This window comes from Chenopodium album, chromosome 12 (assembly GCF_948465745.1).
Source record: "Chenopodium album chromosome 12, dcCheAlbu1.1, whole genome shotgun sequence".
Taxonomy (NCBI): Eukaryota; Viridiplantae; Streptophyta; class Magnoliopsida; order Caryophyllales; family Amaranthaceae; genus Chenopodium; species Chenopodium album.
The window spans coordinates 3,944,614-3,965,880 of NC_137845.1; the positions used below are offsets into that span (position 1 = coordinate 3,944,614).

Here is a 21,267-nt window from a genome sequence, read left to right on the forward strand (position 1 = left end):
TACTTAGGAAAGCCGCTACTTTGAATAGCGGTTTTGATACTAAAACCGCTATCTCAAATAGCAGTTTATCATTTTAAAAATTAAATAGATCCCAACATATTCCTACGTGGACAAGAATTTTGTAAATAAGTTTAGTACCGATGCAAAATGGTAAATAAATTTCAAATTAACCATATTTTTGTAAATCGTCCTGAAATTGACACAGGTTAAACATTATGGAATATTCCATAGTAGTTTAGGTTTTATACTTGTATACTTTGGACAGTTCTAAAGTCCATTAAATTCTTTTGGTCTATATCTTGATTCTTGATAGTTGATACAATCAATAGGAGCCATTACTGAATTTGGTTTTTTAAACTTTTCTTGAAAAACAAAAAGTTAGAACATAAGAAATGATAATATTATAGGGATGACACGGAGGAACAGGCTATAACTTCTTTAATTGAAGTAATAGCCAATTAGGCACTTAATACAGAATAATTTACCCCTGAAATCAAGTGAAAACAATCCTAAATTAGAATTAATCACACCAGTCTTATAATAAATCATTCAGAGACCGTCTAATACATGACATTCTTGAAGACTAAAGAACTATCAGAATAACATCTCCTGACAACATTTGGAATGGAGAAAACAACTGAGTTAATTCCTTACATGAATGGATGACTTAAATTGCATTTCCAAGGCTTCAATAATCAGAATAGCAGCATACTTGCATCAGAAAAGATTGAGAGAGATCTTTAAATTATTCTGCTTCCATTTGGGTAGTGCGTAGAAGGCTTGCTTTGTCATGCCAAACTTTTCCTGGAACTCCATCTTGGACAAGTATGCCTAATAATCATGAAGACAGAATAGTGAAAACATAAACAGCAAATGAATATGAATTGTTGGTCTGTACATATATTAGCAAATTGTACTTTTTTCAAAATAGAGCCATTGCAAAACTAAAAAAAAATGTAAGGTTTGAATTCATGTCTTTATCTGATGTTTGTTCTAAAATGGACTTCTAGATTTGCTGTTTTCAGTCTAAAAAGCAATTTTTATGGACCTCCGAATGAAACTTGATCATATGTGCAATTTTCACTGACAATGCGAAGGTTACCTCACGCTTGGTCACATCTATATCAGAAACTGGTTCATCAGAAGGCAGCATTAAGCGCTCATAAGGATATATTAGCAGGTTAGAATCATCATCATCCTCATTTTCAGCAACCAGTGAAGAATCGACAGTCTCAGCAGAATTGCCCAAGTCCAGTTTATGGAAACCTGCAACATCCATACCCACAATGGCACAATGTGAGAAATTCATAATGAAGATAAACTAATCAAATTTGATAACACCAGATAGCCAATCAGACCACCCTTATATGAATTAAAACATAATTGATATTCTGTCACAGCTACAGAATACTGCATTTATAAGTTATGGGAAAAAAAATATATTAGGATCTCCTACTCACCAACAGTACTGCTGTGGTTGGCAGGTTGTTCTGAAAAAAGTTTCTTCGCAATAACGTCTGGGCTGGAAAATGCCCCACCATTTGAAGAAGTTAAGCATGATTTTGAAAAACTCGATGGAGATGCACTTCTTGGTACCCCATTAGAACTTACAGACTTGCTTCTTGAACCACTTCGGGAATATTCAGAGGAATATGCCCTACATGAGCTCCTCGGAGGTGTCTAGACAAAGAAGACATTTTAGAAGCACATAGACCAATTGTTTGGGATTGAGAGTAAAAATTAAGACGACATAACTGTTTTTGGGCTGCATAATTGACAATGCCGGAAGGTTTTAGGACACTTACCTCCAACTTCTTTTCTCCCCTTAGTAGCGCGAGTTCTCTCAAATGAATTTCCACCCATCTGAAAGGGGGGACATAGTAAAAGTGTCATATGCCACACAAATAAAAGTTCATTTTGTATATTCATTTTAGAAGACTACAAAAATTGCAGTAAAACGCTTAATAGTACATCAGTCTGGCACATTCCATATTAGCAAAATACAAATATTTCATTTTTGTATCACTTGTGCTTCACGTGCAAGTTCAGTGAGATGACAACAAACTAGTACATAAGGACAGATACAAAAGCATAGATTAATTCCTTACATGTGATTTTGAAACATCCCAATCAAAAAAGCAAGTAAAGAATTCTGGTTCATGTCTTTCTGTAACAATGTACAATGGTGTCTCCAACGATAATCCTTGAGCTAAAATGTCCCTCTCCAGGTAATTCTGCATTATTTAGTGAAATACTTGAGAATAATTTGTAAGACAAGCAGTATCAATGAATTATACTGGTACCATAGTACAGAAGTGCAAACAACAAAAAGTAAAATTTAAATAAAAATAACGTCCCCGTGAGCATCCAATGAACACGAGTGTAGATCCTACAAGGTAACAAACAACTAATACAGCTCAATGTTCACCTTTACAGGTTGAATCAGCAGAAAATAAGACCACATGAAATTATGATCCATAAATTTGCACAAGAGGTCACAAAGAAGGCCAGTTCCATGAAAAGATATAATGCAATAAACCAAGAATGCTCAATATGTATGTGTTTAAGCATAATATAAAGGTTGAGAAACTCTAGAAGTATTTGATTATACTTTAGTTACATTCAGGACGAATCTAGTTGCAAGATGCCTTCCCTGATGTTATACTTGCTTTAGTCGATAACTCAATATGCATCAACCTCAATATCTCGGTCCTTTACAGAAGCTACAGTGATAAACTTACATGAGTTTCTACAACTGACTATGAGATTAGCCTAGTCTAAATTAGACCCAAAGTGAGTGACTGCAGATCATCAGGACAAATATATGAGCTCGAATCATGAAGTTATCCTGAACTCGATAGAAAAATGTATTGAAAGACGATACAACATTGGCTAACATCACAAAGTGCAATTTTCTGATGCATCACGGAAAGAGTTCCACATAAGAACACAGAAAAGCTGGAATTTAAGAATATATATCAATGGTATTACCATGCCACATTGTATTGCTTGTAGCTTTGATTTGACATTTGACTGGGAGCCTATCCAAACATATATTTCAAGGTAACAGTCTAAAATGAAGACATCCTCGGTAGTTAAATCATCCTGCGTAAAGCTGAATATCTCTTTTACCTGGATTTATAGTGCAATAATCAGTGACTTGAAAAATAAGCAATTGACAGAAAAATTACTACATTTCATATTGTGGTCTGTAATCCTTTCAAGTAGACAGCTATATTTCAGGTATGGTTCATTCAAGGCAAGATTTATCAAGTCTAAGCACAAAATTGTCAGGCAAACTTTGAGTAGGCATAAAATTAATTTCCACCTTTTGTTTGATAAATGGAAGTCCCAGACTGGCAAACATGTTTTGTTTGGGGGAAACACTTTCTTCTAATCAGAATTAAACATATCATTTCATAAACAGAATGCTAAAACTTCTCCAATTAGATAGTAGTGTAACGATGCTAAGTACGAAATTGGTCCAAGGCACAGCACCTAAGTGTGGCATTGGATGATGCTAAACGAGGGTAACAATGCTAAGTAAGAAATTGGTCCAAGGCACAGCACCTAAGTGTGGCATTGGATGACGCTGCCTAGCCAAGACACGACCATGTTGTAGGCATGGGGCATGGCACAAGACATGTGCACAAGGACAAAGCATAAAAACACCTCATCCTTACAAAAACAGCTATTATGGCAATTGAGGTTAGCAACTTGGCTTGCCTAAGGCAAGGCAATGCAAGACCAATCCAAGGCATCACAACTCACAAGACCAAGCCAAAGCATCACAAGACATTGAAGGCATCACAAGGCTTGATAACGTACGGTGGGCCAAGGCATGAGTGAGATGTTTCCGAGCACCAACTAGGCATTTCAGAAGGGTCGAGACTCTCTTGAAACCTCAGGTTTAACTTCGATGCATAATCTTGCAATTGTTCTATGGAAGCCAAATTTGAAGGCTATAATACACAATCATGTTGAAAGTTCATTAGTTAGTCACATAAGGGCCCGTGGCAACCTCGAGGTAATGAAAGGAGACGTACGCATAAACTGTTAGTTTGAAGGCAAAGTGGACGGTTACAACCACCCAAATGGCCTCCTAGGGTGTCGTGGGGTCCATGGGAAGCACCCAGCTTGTTTCCTTTTCAGGTCCGGAACAGTCAATAATTGTCCAAAATTGAAGGCTTCTACGCTTTAGCATCAATTGTAAAGGTTTCGTGACCTAATATTGAAAAGTCTCAAGATGGTAGAGCATGCATCTGGGGTCATATAATTGTTGTTTGGAACCATATACAGCCACTAGTTGGTCACATAAAAGCCCGCGATGACCTTGAGTTAATTAAGGAAGGCGTGTACATAAACGACTTTGACATTTCAAAAGTAAAGTGCCACCCAAACAGCCTTTCGGAGTGTCATAAGATCCATGAGAAGAGCCCCGACTTGATTCCTTTCCATATCCAACAAAGTAAGAAATTATCTAAAACCGAAGGCTATAATTCACGCTTTTGGACCAATTTTTGAAGGTTTCGGGACCCAGTGTCGAAATATCTTGGGATAGTAAGGGATGCAATTTGGGGTCATATAATATTGTTTGAAACCATAAATGACCACTAGTTGGTCACATTAAGGCTCGTGGCTACCTTGAGTTGATAAAGGGAGGCGTAAATGGATAAATTGGCAATTTAAAGGCAAAGTGGATGTTCTAACCACCCAAATGGTCTTCGGGGGTGTCATGGGGTCCATGAAAAGAGCCCTAACCTCTTAGCTTTTTGGGTCTGGAAAAATACCGAAGTTGTCTATACCTAAACTTATTGCCAGCTCATCTGTATAGCAAAGGCCTAAAAATCTACATATAGCAATTGTATTTTTCAGTAACTTAAGCAGGAGAAATTTATACTTTGGGGAAAGGTTGGAGGAAGAGAGGGGGAGGGTCATTTGTCATAGTGGTCAAGAGCCCACGTAGTCATGCACAACCAAAATCCATGTGGGCATAAAACTCCCTGTGCATCCCAGTTTTCACAGCTAAGGAGAGTGGTTCACAAGTTTATTCTGCCACAAAACTGCTTAAACCATTTTGGCATATAAGGAGAAATGATTTTCTTTTGAGATTACTGGTTAACTCAATGGAGAGCCAGCAGCAGGAAATTATTCTAAAATGAATTGTTGCTTTACCCATAAATGGAAAGAAAGAAGATCTATGGTACTAAGGCCCTGTTCTTTTGAGCTTCTGGGCAGAGCAGAGCAGATTGAAGCAAAGCAGAGCCGAGCAAAGCAGATTTCCTTATTATTATTATTATTATTATTACTATTATTATAACTATTATTAATATTATCGCATTATTATTATTAAATATTAATTATAATTATAATAATTATCATTATTTAATTATTATTTTTATTAAAAATTAATAATTAGTATTATATTTAAATATTAGTTATTATATTTAAATATTAATTTATGTTTTAAAAAATCAATTATTATTATTAATATTATTAATAATAAGTATTATTATTACTATTATTGTCATTATTTTTTTTTTGAGAAAATATTATTATCATTATTATTTTTACTATTATTATTATTATTATTATTATTATTATCAATAAATATTAATTATTATTATTATTATTATAATTATTAATTATTAATTACTATTATTATTATAATTATTAATTATTATTTTAATTATTAAATATTAATTATTTATTATTGATTATTAAATATTAATTTTTAATAATATTATTATTATTAAATATTATTTATTTATTAATTATTATTTTTATTATTAAATATTAATTATTTATTGTTGTTATTATTAAATATTAATTTTTAATAATATTATTATTATTAAATACTAATTATTTATTATTATTATGAAATATTATTATAATAATGATTCAATATTAATTATTATTATTATTAAATATTAATTATTTATTATTATTATTAAATATTTATTATTATAATAATAATTCAATATTAATTATTATTATAATTAAATATTAATTATTTATTATTATTATTAAATATTTATTATTATAATAATAATTCAATATTAATTATTATTATAATTAAATATTAATTATTTATTATTATTATTAAATATTAATTATTCTTATAATAATTCAATATTAAGTATTATTTTTAAGTAGAGCAGAGCAGGGCAAGGCAGAGCAAAGCAGAGCAGCTCTAAAGAACGGAGCTAAGACTACTAACTAGATAATAAGAATATTTTAAACAAGCAATGATTAGAGTAAAAGTAAATATATTCAGTCCATTCTTACGGGAAAAATAATGCTAACAGTTAATTAAGGCAAGAGAAGACATCCTATGAAAATAGATGCAGCCATACATTGACAACCATCTTGATAATAGCAGACATACCTTGAAATCATCTGCATGAAAAACAAATCAAGTCAAGTGAGAATCATGAGACACCATGAAGCAAACTAAAATCAACTATAACTGATAAGCCTGCATCATAACCAAGCAACATGATCTTAAAAACATAAAAAGGAAATGGGCCAATGATTACCTTCAGAAAAATTGCAAACAAACAAATGTGGATCTTCTATATGCTTTCTCATTTCCTTCTCCCTAGGATACTCTGATTTTCCACCAAGAGCCATCCAGAATTCATCAGGTTCACCCCCTTCTCTCAAGGATTTAGGTTGCCAATCTGGCTGTGGATGCAGAAATAAAATCATGTTAGTGAATTTTTACATGTAAAGTAAACTACTAATCTGAATCTTAAGAATCTGTCATCAAATGATTGCAAAAGCCAAGGTTGTATTTCTACCATATATAACTCAACTCCTTTGCACCGAAGCATATTATATAGGTTGAATTTTTTAATATGATTAAGATGAATCACAAAGGAGAAGAATAAAGAGGCTCTGGCATAAAGTAAATGCCAGAACATGTTTTATATTCAACACATCTTCTATTCACAATTCCCATATTGAACTTGCATGCATATTTGAAGAAAAGAATAATAGTGTTCTAGTCAAAGAACTTACAGGGGGATGCTTAATTTTGGTACTTAATGAGAATTTACTTGGAACTTCTTATAATGGGAGAGACAAAGTACCTCACTGGTCAGGTCCCATCAGCGTATTCAATTTCTAGTACAATTTTAATAGTAAGTTGACCATACCAACTCAAGATACCTTCCCCTTACCCAGGCCAGCCTACCTGAGAGCTCTATATATACAGCAATCCCTCTTTTACATACACACCAATGCCATGTCATGTGTATAAATTAAAAGGGAGGAGAGAGGGGGGGTGGGGTGGGGGGGAAGGTGATCTACATCAAGGTCATGTCATAGTAAGCCTACATTTCTATACATTCCTAAAATAATTTAGAAAATTTCACTCTCCCTGAAAAGTAATGGTAGTCAATTAGTCATAATAAGAAGTCATAGCTGCAATGACCACAATATTGTAAAAGGAGAGAGTAAAAGTTGAAAAAATATATAATACTGAAAACACACACAGCAGAGAGAGAGAGAGAGAGAGAGAAGACAGGAGATGCAGAGAATAGAGCAGAAGTTGACAGCGTGCATACGTTAAGCAGTTCCAACATCCTGTCAAGTAGGTCATGGTCTCTGCTTGAAGTTAAACTTCCAATCCAGGAGAAAACAGCTTCTTCAGTTTGCATGATATAGCAATATGACGAATTTAAGGAACCTGCAACCTGGATATAGATGAACACCGATTAGAGATGGGCTAATCAGCTAAAGTACACAAGGTGCTCTTTACTTTAACTAGCAACCAAATTAAAAGATGTACACACAAAGCTTAAAAAACCCAAGACAAGTAAAAATATATATACCTTGATTTTCCAAGATACCCTTACTGTGTGTGATGGGAAAGTGCATTATAACATACTATTATAGAATGTCCAGAAAATTTCTCATCTTTCCTAAAATAAAGAAGGTATTTGATTTACCAAAATACACTTACTCTGTATGATATATTTTTTAAAAAAGGTATTTTAGTAATAATAATGAGGCGTTGAGACAATGTGATATGGACTGATATCTAATTCTGAGCATAGGGATCATTATAGTTGTTAGATGGAACTACCTGCAGTAGAAGTTAACTAATTAAGAAACTTGTACTCAAACTGCCGCTCTATTCTTCAAAATAACATTTCAAGAATTAAAAACGCATGCAAAATGCTGCTAGATTGCAAATAAGGTTGATGGAAATGCTGAATACAATAACAATGATCTCAAACTCTCAATAGAAGGCAAAAGGTTCTGTTACCAAATATGAAGTCTTCGCACATAATTTGATTGTGAATGCTTAGTAACCAAAAAAATGAAAAAAGCATTGTTTTGAAATAGTTCGTCACAAGTTGTAGTTAATGGGTACCCTCAAAGTAATGGGAGCAACTACAAATTACTACCACAGAAAGCGTAAAAATTTCATGCACTCAAATTATCTTTCTTACCATGTTAAGTTGAATGGCTTGCATATTCTCTGGACTAGATCCCTGAAGACGGAAAAGTGCCGTGCTTCCGGCATTATAAGTGTAGTCTTCAATGGCTTTCTCAGCAAATATATTTATGTACCTGGTGGACGTACCTCCCTGTTTAGAAACCGAAATAACAAAAGAATAAGGTCTTGTGATTTGGGTGGAAGGAAAATTCAGCCATTAGAGTGCAAACCTTAAATATTATCAGTCTTTGGGTAACCCAGAAATACTGATCTGGCTCCTTTCCCTCAAAAATTTGCACCTGGAACCAAAATGTACAAGTCAAAAATAGACAATGAAACCAAAACAATCTAAATATAAGGGTGCGTAAAGAGTTAACTTCTTATGTTGTAGTAACAAGTTTCCATCAGTTCACTAACCAGGTTTCAAGTAACTCTAGCATCAGGTATATTATATAGTAGCCAGAACTATCAGGAAGCAGGAGTAAATTTAATTATGTGACAACCTTAGGGCTTCGCAAGTGAAATGTTAAACAAAACAACACAAACAATAAAATAAAGAAATGAAGCATGGAAGAGTACACAAGAAATCTCACCAAAACAGGAGTTCCTTTAGTGGAATCAGCAATGTCAATCATATGGGAGATAGCATCGACTCTATCTTCCTGCAACAGAAAACAAAGATGAATAATTGTCTCAGGAAATGGATTACATATTAAGCAACTAGCACAGTAAATGTTTCTATCTTTGTGACCCAAGTATATTAAAGACAGATCCAACAGAGAATTAAAAGCTTCTGTAGAAAGACTAGATGCTTCATGTATATTGCCAGAAAGGGACTATGGGAGTTATAAAGGAGGACACTAGCAGTTGCATATTTAACAGCAATTCAGAAATTCCAGCCAACAAAATAATAGTATGGTGCAGTACAGAGGCATAGAGGGAGAATGAAATAATATAGGCTGCCCTCAAGACTTAAGTACTCAGCACTCTCTTATAGAGAAAGCATCATTAGATAAATTATAATAAGCAAACTGAAAGTTAAGAAACTTGGTCTTTACCTTGACGCTTGCAAAGCCAAGCCAAGCATACAATATGCTTTCATCCCTTTGACTACTTGGATATGTGTACTTTATAATATAACAGTCCCCAGTGAAAAGCTTTATATGTCCTTCAGAAGGCACTATAGAAAGATGTTCACCATTTACCACCCAAACCTGATTCATCAAGATGACTCAAAATAAGAATACTTAATCTAAGAACAGATCCATAATTATCAAAAACATAGAAAGACAATACTTCAAGCTTTCCCCTGCAATTTATTAATGGTTGGCAAAACTCTTCTGGAAGCTCCATCACATTATAACCTTGTTGCTTAAATATTGCTGAGAAAACAAAAAAATAGAAAGCACATTGATCATCAACACATATTGAAATGAGTTTATTTTATGAGTCAGTTCAATCACAATTACCTGCTACCTTCTCTTTGCCTTCTTCATAAAGTTTGAGGTTATCTGTTTGAGGCCAGCCAACAAAGTATGATTTAAATTTGGGTGTTTCTGCACCTTCTGTCAAGACAATTACAAGGCTCCTAGTTGACCTGCCTTGGGATCTGAGGAAATCCTGGAAATGATCAGAAAGACAATGACAGATATTCGGAAACAACAGGAATATTTGCAAACGCATTTAATGAACCGCTTTTATATCCTAATTCTCAAAAGACTCTAAACACTACAAAAATCTTCATAAGTCTTATATCAATTAAAAATTACCGAAAAAAGATTTAGAATTAGCGGAAATTTGGGTATGATCAAGAACAAAACTAATAGTTTGCCTGATTAATTGATTTAAGTAGTAATCACTATCAGAGCTCTGGATGTACATGCTAATGAAGGAGTGTAAAAGATACATGTAAAAGGCACTTTTTTGTTGGTCGTAAATTGAGGCAGAAAGGAAGATAATCTTACTTCCGCTGCAGTGATCGATGTCTTACGTTCTGTGATTGAAGTACAACTTCCCATCCAAACAAATACCTCTGCATCACAGTCCAACATGAAGCACTTTTCTCTATCTAGCACTTCCCTTGTAAGTAAACCACTAGAAGTTTCACATAGTTTACCCTGGATATTTATCCTGTTGGCAGAAAAACATTGAAACACTTAATTTTTCAAAATACGGAACCAACTAGAGGATAAGGGATAGGAAGGGATTTCAGATACGATATATAAGAGGAGACACACTGATCTTCAGGCAAACAACAAATACTTGGCAATTTCTTGTAGTATCAGATGATACTGTTCTCCAAGATCTATTAATAAATAAGAGTGCACCACACTGAGATATAACATGAAAATCACATGGAATATATTTTGCTTATATAAGTAGAACAGCTCACCAATATAACTTTACAAAAGGAGCATCATGTTGCTTCTTGAAAAATGAGGACGAATCACGGGAAATAGGAGCATAACCCCCAAAAAAACTCCAAAATTCTCCTGCATCTGAATCACCGACAAACTTTCCATCCTCTGAAATATGGGGAAATATATATAAATTGAGAAATAAACCAAATTAAAAAGAGTACAGCTATCAAGCAACAATGAAGGAAATCAAAGCTAACCATCTAGGTTCAGCAACATAAGTGATTTTTCATCAAAGTAGAAAAAACAAGTCCAAGCACGGAAAGCTTCAATAAATCTTTGGCTATGATGAAATGAATATTAACTAAAACTTAAATCATGAAGGGGAAACAATAGATAAAAAAAATCAAGACAGGGAAAGAGAGCCAAATTAATTACCTATTGTAGCCACCTGACATTTCCCACCATGTTTTTCTTCCTTGATATACTTGATGACCTCCAAAGCCTTGGCTCTTTCTTGTATGCTAGAATTGAAACCACTAAAGAGATATATTTTCGATTCTGTGTCTAGGATAAAAACATCCTCATGGTTCAAAGATGACCGTGAAAATGGCACCTGCGTGCCACAAATCACAATGTTCACAATCAGCATCAATACTAAAGACACCAAAGTACCAAACACTGAAAAATCAGCAAATTTTAAACCCTTCTTCCCTATTCCACCCAAACCAACATTAAAAAAAAAATTAAAAAAAAAAAAAAAAAAAAAAAAAAAGATTAATACCTTAACTTTAATACAATTCAATGCTATTGATGGAAAGGCTAAAGAATGCTAGCATTTCCTTCTTTAAAGAGGCAAGCCAGCATAAGTTCAGATGATATTAAACCAAATGATGTTTTGCCAAACATAGAAGTGTGGTTCTTACTTCGTAATATAAAGCATGTCTTTAGCAAATTGGATACCTTTGTGATTGGATACTTATAGGATGAACAATTGAATACAAGAGTCTGGCTCTTATTCTTAGTCATGATGGTAGGTTGATTAGGTCATTACTTAGTGACAGATGCACAGGCCGAATCACAAAGAATCTTACAAAAAGCAATATAAACGAATTTAGTGTTTTCAGTAATGAAGTTTCAGTTAGATCTTTGTGTAAGAGGTTTTTAGTTAGTATGCCCTGTATTAATGTAGGTTGGTTTAAAGACTATTGTTCACTCAGCATTTCCCGGCTGATAATGCCTGGCTGTGTCGTTCACATTAGTCATAAACTGGCTTTTGTAGAAAGGAGTTTTCTTTTTATTTTCTGAAATAATTTTGATATTCTGGATGTTAGCTCAAAAATTGAACACTTAAATTTTAAAGGTGATTATTTGAAGGAACTTTTTTCAGATTACGGTTCATTTTTTTCTATAGAACATATTGTAGAAGGCTTTTAAAAGTCATACAAAATATATATTGAAGCTTCAACAAGTCTTACCTCCTTGACAGAAATGGCATGTTCACCCTTGCATGCTAACAAGGTCATATGGTATGTGCCTCTACCTGACCTCTCTGGTCCTGACGTATATACTCCATCGCAAGGAATAATACAAGGTTTAAAGTATGACAAAAATTTTGCTGACTCTTGACCTTGTTTTTCCTGGTATTGCACAGTGCAAGATCCTAAGGCCAGATCTAATTCAAGCGCTTTATCTGAGACCATCAGTGAATCCACCTTCATGAGAATAACAGCTAGCTCAACATTGGTTGTGCAAACAAATTAAGGCAATCTAGAAAATGGAAGAAAGGGCCCAAACCTCATTTGCATCCTTTCCAAACCAGTAATGTACATCATGTTCAAGCATTCCATCTTTCAGCAATATTGTCTGCCTCAAAAGAAATCAAAAGTTATACAAATCAGTAATAACTAACCTCAATCAGAACTCAAATTGCAACTAATAGAACCCCAGGCAAAAAAAATTAATGCTTATAATGAACAAGCATGAGTGTAACCATAACTCTTCCTTATGGAATTAAATGAAAAAGTAAGCAAAATAACACCCAACCCAGAGCAACTATATTTAAGATGAAGTCCCCACAACCAATGAATACCAAGAACTTACATTTAAAATCAAATATGCACTCCCTGAAAAAAAATTGCCATGAGATGACTTCGGTACCGGAACCAGGTTGAGATTCTCAACACACCAAATCTCTAGACCGCTAAACACAGGTCAAGGAAATCAGAAACAAAATAGGAGTATTCAGAACAGCATAGGCTATACATGGCATTGAACTACCATAGAAAAAATTATTAGTATGATCTCCATACTCCATAGTTTCTGTGGAACCATCTAGCCAATGTAGCCATATCTAAGCAGCAATGTGGCTTAAATGTCCAACGCATTAAGCACAAGGAGCTTAGCCTTAACATAGTTAATGAAGACATATACTACCTCCATTTTTTTTTAGTTGACACGTTTTGACTTTAGCACTATTCACACACTCCTCTTTGACTGTGTTTTGTGCTTTATACATAATGAAAAATATAGTCATGTGGGATCTTGTTAGATTCGTCACGATATATGTTTTCAAAATATCAACTTTTCACAATTTTTGCTTATCGGTAATTAAAGATATGAGTGGTTGAAGTTGTGCATTGGCAAACGTGACTAAAGAAACGTGTCAACTAAAAAGAAACGGAGTAAGCAGATTGAAAGCACATGGAATTCGTTAACTCAAACAATTGAATACACTTTAAATGACACCAAGGAATTTAGCATCTTGGTCAGATTAACTGATTTCATATTAGAAATTTAGAACCAGTGTTTCACAATTTCACATAATTCTCCCAAATCCTAAATCAACTTCCAACACACTAGCCTATAAACAAAGAGGAGGGAATTTCTGTAAATTATAGAAGCACAATGTGAAATTAAAGAGCAGAACCACCAAATACCGAAATCTTCACCACTGTTTAAAAAAATGTACAGGTCATACTTGAAGTGCATTTTTATTTCCAAGCACATGAAAGGATACATTTTTGTTCCAGCACCCTGAAAAGCAACATCTACATCTTTAGCAAAACGAGACATTGTATTTAGAGACCAAACTCTCTAACCACCATTAGCCTAATACTTGAATGCTGCATCACAGAAATAATCATCATTAACAGTGTGTTAACAAGCTCAATCATATTCCCTCAAAAAATTTAACAGTAAGCCCAAATTTGGTGCTCACTACACAAGGTAACAAGTTTACATGATGAAGTTATGCTGAAACAAAAGGCACAGAAAATGCTATCCTTCAGTATCATAAGATTTAAAGCTCTCACGTATTATCATGCACTACAGCACGTGGCTTCCTTTCCATAAACCAACTATCATAGATATCATCAACAAAAAATAATTTGGTGAGGTGAAGGAAGAAGAGGGAACAGTGCCATCTCCTTCCCTATCGTTCCAGGTCTAAAATAAATTAGATTATTCAAAGGAATTATAGACAAACTCTTTTTATTCTCTTAATTCCCTTATCCTAGTTTAACCCAATTATTAGTTATTGCTATAAAAATAAACAAAAATGTACCCTCCCTCTCCCTCCCAACTCCTTCCCTCTTGATCTTGTCATCCAAACACATAGTAAATAATGGTTGATTATTACAAAATTCGTCAATAGCCCAAGTCTTTTCCTCTATACTAAACGCCATAATGAAAATCAACAAATGATGCATAAATGGTGTGGTTTGAAGCAATAAATCAACTAAAATGGTAAAGTGCATGTAATTCCACAATGCAACTCTCAGTCAAGCATTTGGAGGAACAAATAGCCATTAACAACCGTGTTTCTTCCCTCAATTTGACTACATCTCACACCCACATTTCCTCGTGACGATAAAACCCATTATAATTCACATAATAATCATCAACATGCATACCATATGATCCAGTAAGCAAATTACCACATTATAAAGCCCTAATCTACCTACAATTGCTAATTAATACCATAGCAAGCAACAATGAACCACATTACATTACATAACACTTTTGCTGAAATCAAGTAAACCAAAAGGTACTCACCAAACTAATTGAATTCAACACAAATAAGCATCAGAATTCTCAAATAAATAATCTGTTTCACTAATTAATCAAACAATTAAACCTAATTCCTGTAAAACTAAGATCATTCAACTCATACATTATAACTGCAGGAGCAAATATGCTCAAAATTAAATTAAACGTCAATGATTAACTAGCATAGTATGAAATGCAAAACACCCAGATAAAATATAAACATTACACATAAAATTTACTATGCATGCCCAATTAAAAACCCAGAACTTCAAAATAACCAACCAAAAAAAAAATTAATTAAGCTAGTTTGTACCAAGTACTAACACTAGAAATACCTAGAATTGTTTACAAATTCTTCAAAAATGAACTGATTTTTTGAGAAACTTGGCTTCTCAAAATGGAGGAGCAGAGAAAGTAGTAGATTTTATGAGAAAATTTTCCAGTTTTTTTTTTTTTTTTTTTGGGAGAATATAGTGGAGTGTAGTCAAAGAAAAAAAAAAAAAAATAGTGGTAACAGCAATGATTAAAAAAACCAACCGAAAGAAAGAGAGGGAAAAGGCAATGTAATGTCATGCTTGAATTTTTTTACCCAGTTTTGGTCTTTTGGATGGTGAATCGGTGGTGTCTTCCCACCTAATTTTGGGTCCCCTTTGCAAACAATTGTTAAATGATGTCTTGACTTAAAGGAGAAAGAGGGGTCAATGGCTTATTCTTATTTGACCGTGTGTCGTCCGAGGATTGAAAATAAAGGGTTGATTTCTGATGAAATATCAAACTTAGATTAAGTTAACTTATTGAACTTAATTTGGATATTTTTTTATTGAATAAGATGACTTATTTTTGCTACAGAGTAAATTAAATTTATTTAAGCTTAATTTATACTTGTTCCTTTTTTGATGTTTCTCATGACGATTTATGTTAATTATTTGTTTGTAAAAAAAAGAAAAGTATTGTGCAAAATGGATACACCGTGAGTTCATCCAAACATTCTCCTTCAATAATTAACCTTCAACCATAGTTGTCCTCAAAGAGACGACGATGCCAACATGCTAGCCTCCTCTTCCTTCACCGACAGTCACCACCACAATCAATCCCTCCCATGAACTAGCCTACCACAATCGCCATTAACATGCACTGCCACCAACTTTCACTAATTGGTTCTAGAATGAAAGACAAAGTTGCTTGGCTAAATTGGTGGCTCACATTTCATTGAAGGTAGATTAGGAGTTCGAAACCAACAGCGAACCGCAAATCTGTCACAATCTACATAAAATTCCTACATCCATTATTGGTGAGACTTGTGAGTTTTGTCTGATAAAAGCATATGTTACAGTGTCAAGATCAAATATAAAAAATGTTAAAATCTGCTGTAAAATATCATATGATCTATCTCTTTCGAACATGCACTTACAACTATAATCGGTGTACATCACTACAAAGTATCATACTATCACTAGTCTAAAAAGTGTTAAACAAATACAATTAAAATGCCTTTAACTAGAGAGTGAGGGATAGCTCAAGTGGTTAGAGCTTTCCTCCCGATTTCAGGAGATCCTGGGATCGATTTTCACCCCGTCTTTGTGGCTCTCTAAACACCAAAAATAAAAAATAAAAAAAATGCCTTTAATTAAATGTGTTTTTTTGTTTTTTTTATTATTCCGTAATTTTTTTTAAAAAAAAAATAAAAAAATAAAATAAAATAAATGCCTTTAACTAAATGTTTTTTTTGTTTTTTTATTAATCCGTAATTTTTTTTTATAAACTTTTTTTTTATAGGATAGGATCCTCATTTTGTCATGTTGAGTTATACTTTCTTTGCTCTTTTAATACTACACCATAGGGAGACAAGAAATTAGGAAGTGGATAGATCATATAGATGGTGAAATACCTATAAACTTGAAGTGAGTAAGAAATTGTAAGGCCAAAATGCCTTAGTAAAGGTTTTAAATATTTTGTTTGAAAGAAATTTAAAGAAATCGAGTTTTCTTACAAAGAAATTGTGCAATATTTGTAAAAACTTCCTTAGAATTTAATTGGTGTAACATTTAGAAAACTAAGGTTATACAGCCATATTATTTGGATAATATATATATATATAACGGAAACTTTTATTCCCGTAAAAAAAAGGGAAACTTTTATTACTTGTCTCGTGATTTCAATATTACTTAGACTTCTAGACAAATAAATAATGATATATAGATTACAAAATTATAATTAAGTTTATGTAATTAAATAGTATTTGTAAATTCTTTCTTAAAACACATAATTGATGCAATATTTAGGAAACGAAAGTTGTTCATGTATTTTGAGTCGAGCTAGATGTCATCAGCAAATTAATTATAGGATAGATTTATCAAATCAACACATCGGATTAAGTTTTTTCAACTCTAATCTATCCAAAATTCCTTAATTTGAGTTGGAATTTTCCTTAAGATTGCCAAAACACAAACTACCAAAACACAATGCGCCACGTCCTAATAACGTCTGCCGAAAGAAAAGGATAAAGAAAAAATACACGACTTTCCATATTTTCCCCCCCTTTTTTTTCCAGCAAATACCATAAAACGCTGCGTTTTCACCATTTTATTACTTTTTTTTTTTTTTTTTTTGAGGTAGAAAAGGAACTTAGTTAATAATTAAGGAGGTAGTTAAGTTTACAAAAGGCGATCTCTCACTGTGAGAGAACAAAAGTACAGTCTGATCAGAAGCACGATCATCTAGAGAGATACAGTCAGAATCTAGGTAGTTTATACAATAAGGAGGGGGACTTTGTAAAACAAAAAGCTGGTTCCGTTCAGTTGCCTCCTTCCGTGCCTCCTTTGCCATGATGTCAGCAACTCTGTTCTTCCCTCTTTCTCCATAGTATAGTTGGACCTCAGGCAGTTGAAGAAGCTGCGCCCTGCATTCAAGCAATGGTGGGGTTAGGACACTATTGCTTGTGTCATTTAGATCAAGCACTATGTTCCTGCAGTCTGTTTCAATTTGGCATCTATCCCATCCATTGTTCCTGATCCATTTTAATGCAAGGGAGATTGCCTGTAGTTCTGCATCTTGTGCTGAAGGTGAGAAACCTTTCCATTTGAAACCTTCTATCCATATACCCTTGTCATCTCTAGCAACACCTGCACAGCCCACTTGTTTGGAGTGGTTGATGTATGATGCATCCACATTTATTTTAATGAAGTTTTGGGGGGGGGGATCCCAGGCAATAGGCTTAGGCTCTGTTCTGGCTGAACTAACACTGGAAAAGTACCATTCAGCAGCAGCCCAAGTGCATTGGGATGTAGATTTTTGAACAGGGGAATTTGAGTGTGAGAATATCCAGGAGTTTCTCCTCTTCCAGATGAACCACAAAGCAAAGGTGAAGGTGATGTGCCAAGGGATATTGTGGTGGCTTAGAAGTTTGTCTTTCAGGTTCCTAGATAGCCAATTTGGGAAGGTATCTAGCTGTGAGTCAAATGTAGAGGGAGGTGGCTTAAGCTCAGTCCAGAATTCCATAGCTCTTGGGCAGTCAATGAACAAATGGGTAAGGGTTTCAATGTTTGCAGGGCAAAAAGCACAATATGGTGTGGGTTTGCAGTGTCTATTATACAAGTTCCTTGCAGTGGGAAGTCTATCCCATAACAGTTGCCATAGGAACAGTTTGATTTTAGGCAGGGTATGCACCTCCCATACACATCTCCAATGGTACTCAATGCAAGGGGTGGTAAGATCTGAGTTTATTATCCAAGCCTTTGCAGCAGCACTATCAAACTTCCCTCTTTTTGTCCAACTTGTGAAATTAAAATCTTCACAGTCAGATAATTGAACACTGTTAATTCGAGCCCTGATATCCTCTGGAAATACAAAGCCTAGCTCACCTTCTAACTGTTCTCTATCACTAAGTATTGCACTGAGGGATTTATATTGTGAAGAGAGTGTTAAAGGTCCCACAATCAAAGTTCTTGGAGTCTCATGATGTAGCCACTTATCTTCCCAAAAAGTGATTTTCTCTCCATTCCCAGGTTCCCACATCAAACTATGTTTGAAGAGCTCCCATCCTTTTCCTATGGCAGACCAAATGTGGGAGCCTTTGTTAAAAGGGGTTGGGTTGGGTTTGTTTTTTACATACTTCTCAAAAAGGAGTTTTCCAGCCCAATTTGATCTGGTATCCACCATCCAGCACAGTCTAGCAAGGCTAATGAGATTAAGGTCTGAAAATTTCAGGAATCCCAGCCCACCCCTCTCCTTAGGTTGACAGACAAAATTCCAAGCTATCCAAGTTATCCTCTTTCTAGTGATATCCCCCCCCCAGAGAAAGTTTGAGCATATGGAGTCAAGCTTATTTAGGATGCACTTTGGTAATTTTACACAGTTCATTTGGTACCTGGGGATAGAGAACAAAGTGGACTGGAGAAGAGTGAGTCTTCCCCCCCTTGACAGTGTCTTTGCTTTCCAGGAGGCTAACTTCTTCCCAATTTTTTCAATAAGGCCATTTAGTTGCCTCCTAGTTGGCTTTTTCTCAGACAGGGGGTAACCTAGGTAAATGCCTAAGTCTGCAGATCTAGTAACATTTAGGGTTTGTTCAAAATCATCAATCATGTGGATGGGGGTGTTAGTAGAAAAATAAATTTGGCTCTTCTGTTCATTTATCTTCTGACCAGAGATGGAACAAAAATGTTTGAGGGTGTCACTCAGGGATTTTAGTGTTTTGCTATCAGCAACCCCAAAGAGTAGGACATCATCAGCAAAAAGGAGGTGAGAGATTGAGGTCTGGCCCCCTCTAAATCTAAATGGTTTCCATTTATTCAGGTTGCATTGATCATGGATCTGTCTGGATAAGAACTCAAGACAAAGGATGAAAATGTAAGGGGATAGGGGGTCACCTTGTCTAATCCCTCTAGATGGGTGGAAGGGGGAAGAGAGCTTACCATTTATGAGAATTTGGGAAGAGACAGAAGAGATGCAGGACATGATAAGGTGTACAGTCTCAGGTGAGAAGTTGAAAAAGAGAAGGCAGTGCCTTATGAAACTCCACTCAAGCCTATCATAGGCTTTCTCCAAGTCTAGTTTCAAAGCAAAAAGACCTCTAGAACCTCTTTTTTTCCTCATAGAGTGTAAGACTTCAGAGGCAATTATGTAATTTACCTCTGTCCCCCTCCCTTTTAGGAAACTGTTCTGGTTTGGAGAAATTATTGAATACAGGTGAGGTCTAATTCTGTTAACCAGAATTTTTGACAAAAGTTTGTAAGAGGTATTGACAAGGCTAATGGGTCTAAAGCTAGTGATTTTACATGGAGAAAGCACCTTGGGAATGAGGCAAACAACTGTTTTGTTTATTTCTGGTGGGATTTGTTTGGAGGAGAAGATAGAGTTTATTAATGACAAGCAGTCCTGATGAATAAAGGGCCAAGAGGAGTGGAAAAATGAGGCATGGAAACCATCAATTCCAGGAGCCTTGAGAGCTCCAATAGAGAACATGGCCTCCTGGATTTCAGGCAGGGAGGAAGGCCCTGCACAGTGTATACTACCAGAAGAGTGTGGGGTGGAGGGGACAGAACAGGGCTCAGAAGAGAAGAGTTTTATGAAGTGAGCAAGAATATGCGAGTGAATATGACCAGGGTCAGTGATCCAATCCCCTACATCATTTTTCAAGGCATGAATTTTGTTCCTTCTGTCCCTAATAGTTGCTGAGCAATGGAAGAACCTAGTGTTTCTATCTCCTTGTGACAGCCAGTCAGTTCTAGCTCTAGTAGCCCAGTAAAGTTGTTCCTGGTCAAGTGTTTCACTCAGAAGTTTCTGTAGGCTACTCTCAAGGTCAAACAGGAAGGGGTTAGAGGGATTTGATTGGTAAGCTAGTTGGACTCCATTTAGTCTAGCATTTATTCTTTTAATTTGGCTTCTGAAATTCATAGGGTGATTTTTACTCCAGGTCTGTAAATCTGCAGTGAGCATGTGCAGCTTGCTGTGGAGATCTCCCAAGTAAGAGGGCCAATTATGTTGGACAAAGGAAATGAAATCTAAGTCAGTTAACCAGAGAGGTTCAAATCTGAATGGTTTCTCACCAGGGAAAATTTGTGTTGCTGTGAGAGTCAGTAACAAGGGGTTATGATCAGAGGAAAGTCTAGGGAGATTTCTAACAACATTCTGAGGGTGCATTTGAACCCAGTCAGCAGTAGCCAAAAATCTATCTAATCTCTTTAAGATTGGATTTCTTTTTTGTTTGTTGAACCAAGTAAATTTGTGCCCCACATACCCCAAGTCTACAAGATTGCAGTGTTCAATGGTATCATTAAAGGCACTCATTTGATGCAAGGGATGAAGATTGCCCCCCCATTTTTCATGTTGATAACATAATTCATTAAAGTCACCACATACAAGCCAAGGTAAGGACATAGATTCACTCATCTTTTTCAAAGACTCCCACATTTC

The 21,267-nt window shown here is 34.9% G+C and overlaps 1 pseudogene across 1 annotated transcript; it reads right to left on the minus strand.

Annotated features, from left to right (window-relative positions):
- Positions 1 to 429: 429 nt before the first annotated feature.
- LOC145571669 (villin-1-like) lies at positions 430 to 15,318 on the minus strand (annotated as a pseudogene). Its single transcript, XR_014096609.1, has 23 exons — positions 15,192 to 15,318; positions 13,826 to 13,931; positions 12,910 to 13,009; positions 12,604 to 12,672; positions 12,285 to 12,521; positions 11,245 to 11,422; positions 10,842 to 10,974; positions 10,414 to 10,579; positions 9,919 to 10,069; positions 9,746 to 9,831; positions 9,508 to 9,663; positions 9,043 to 9,111; positions 8,680 to 8,748; positions 8,463 to 8,600; positions 7,572 to 7,700; positions 6,540 to 6,687; positions 6,389 to 6,399; positions 2,992 to 3,132; positions 2,109 to 2,234; positions 1,806 to 1,863; positions 1,461 to 1,680; positions 1,103 to 1,266; positions 430 to 831 (listed from the first exon to the last, which is right to left on the minus strand). The product of XR_014096609.1 is annotated as a villin-1-like (transcript).
- Between the last annotated feature and the right edge of the window lie 5,949 nt (positions 15,319 to 21,267).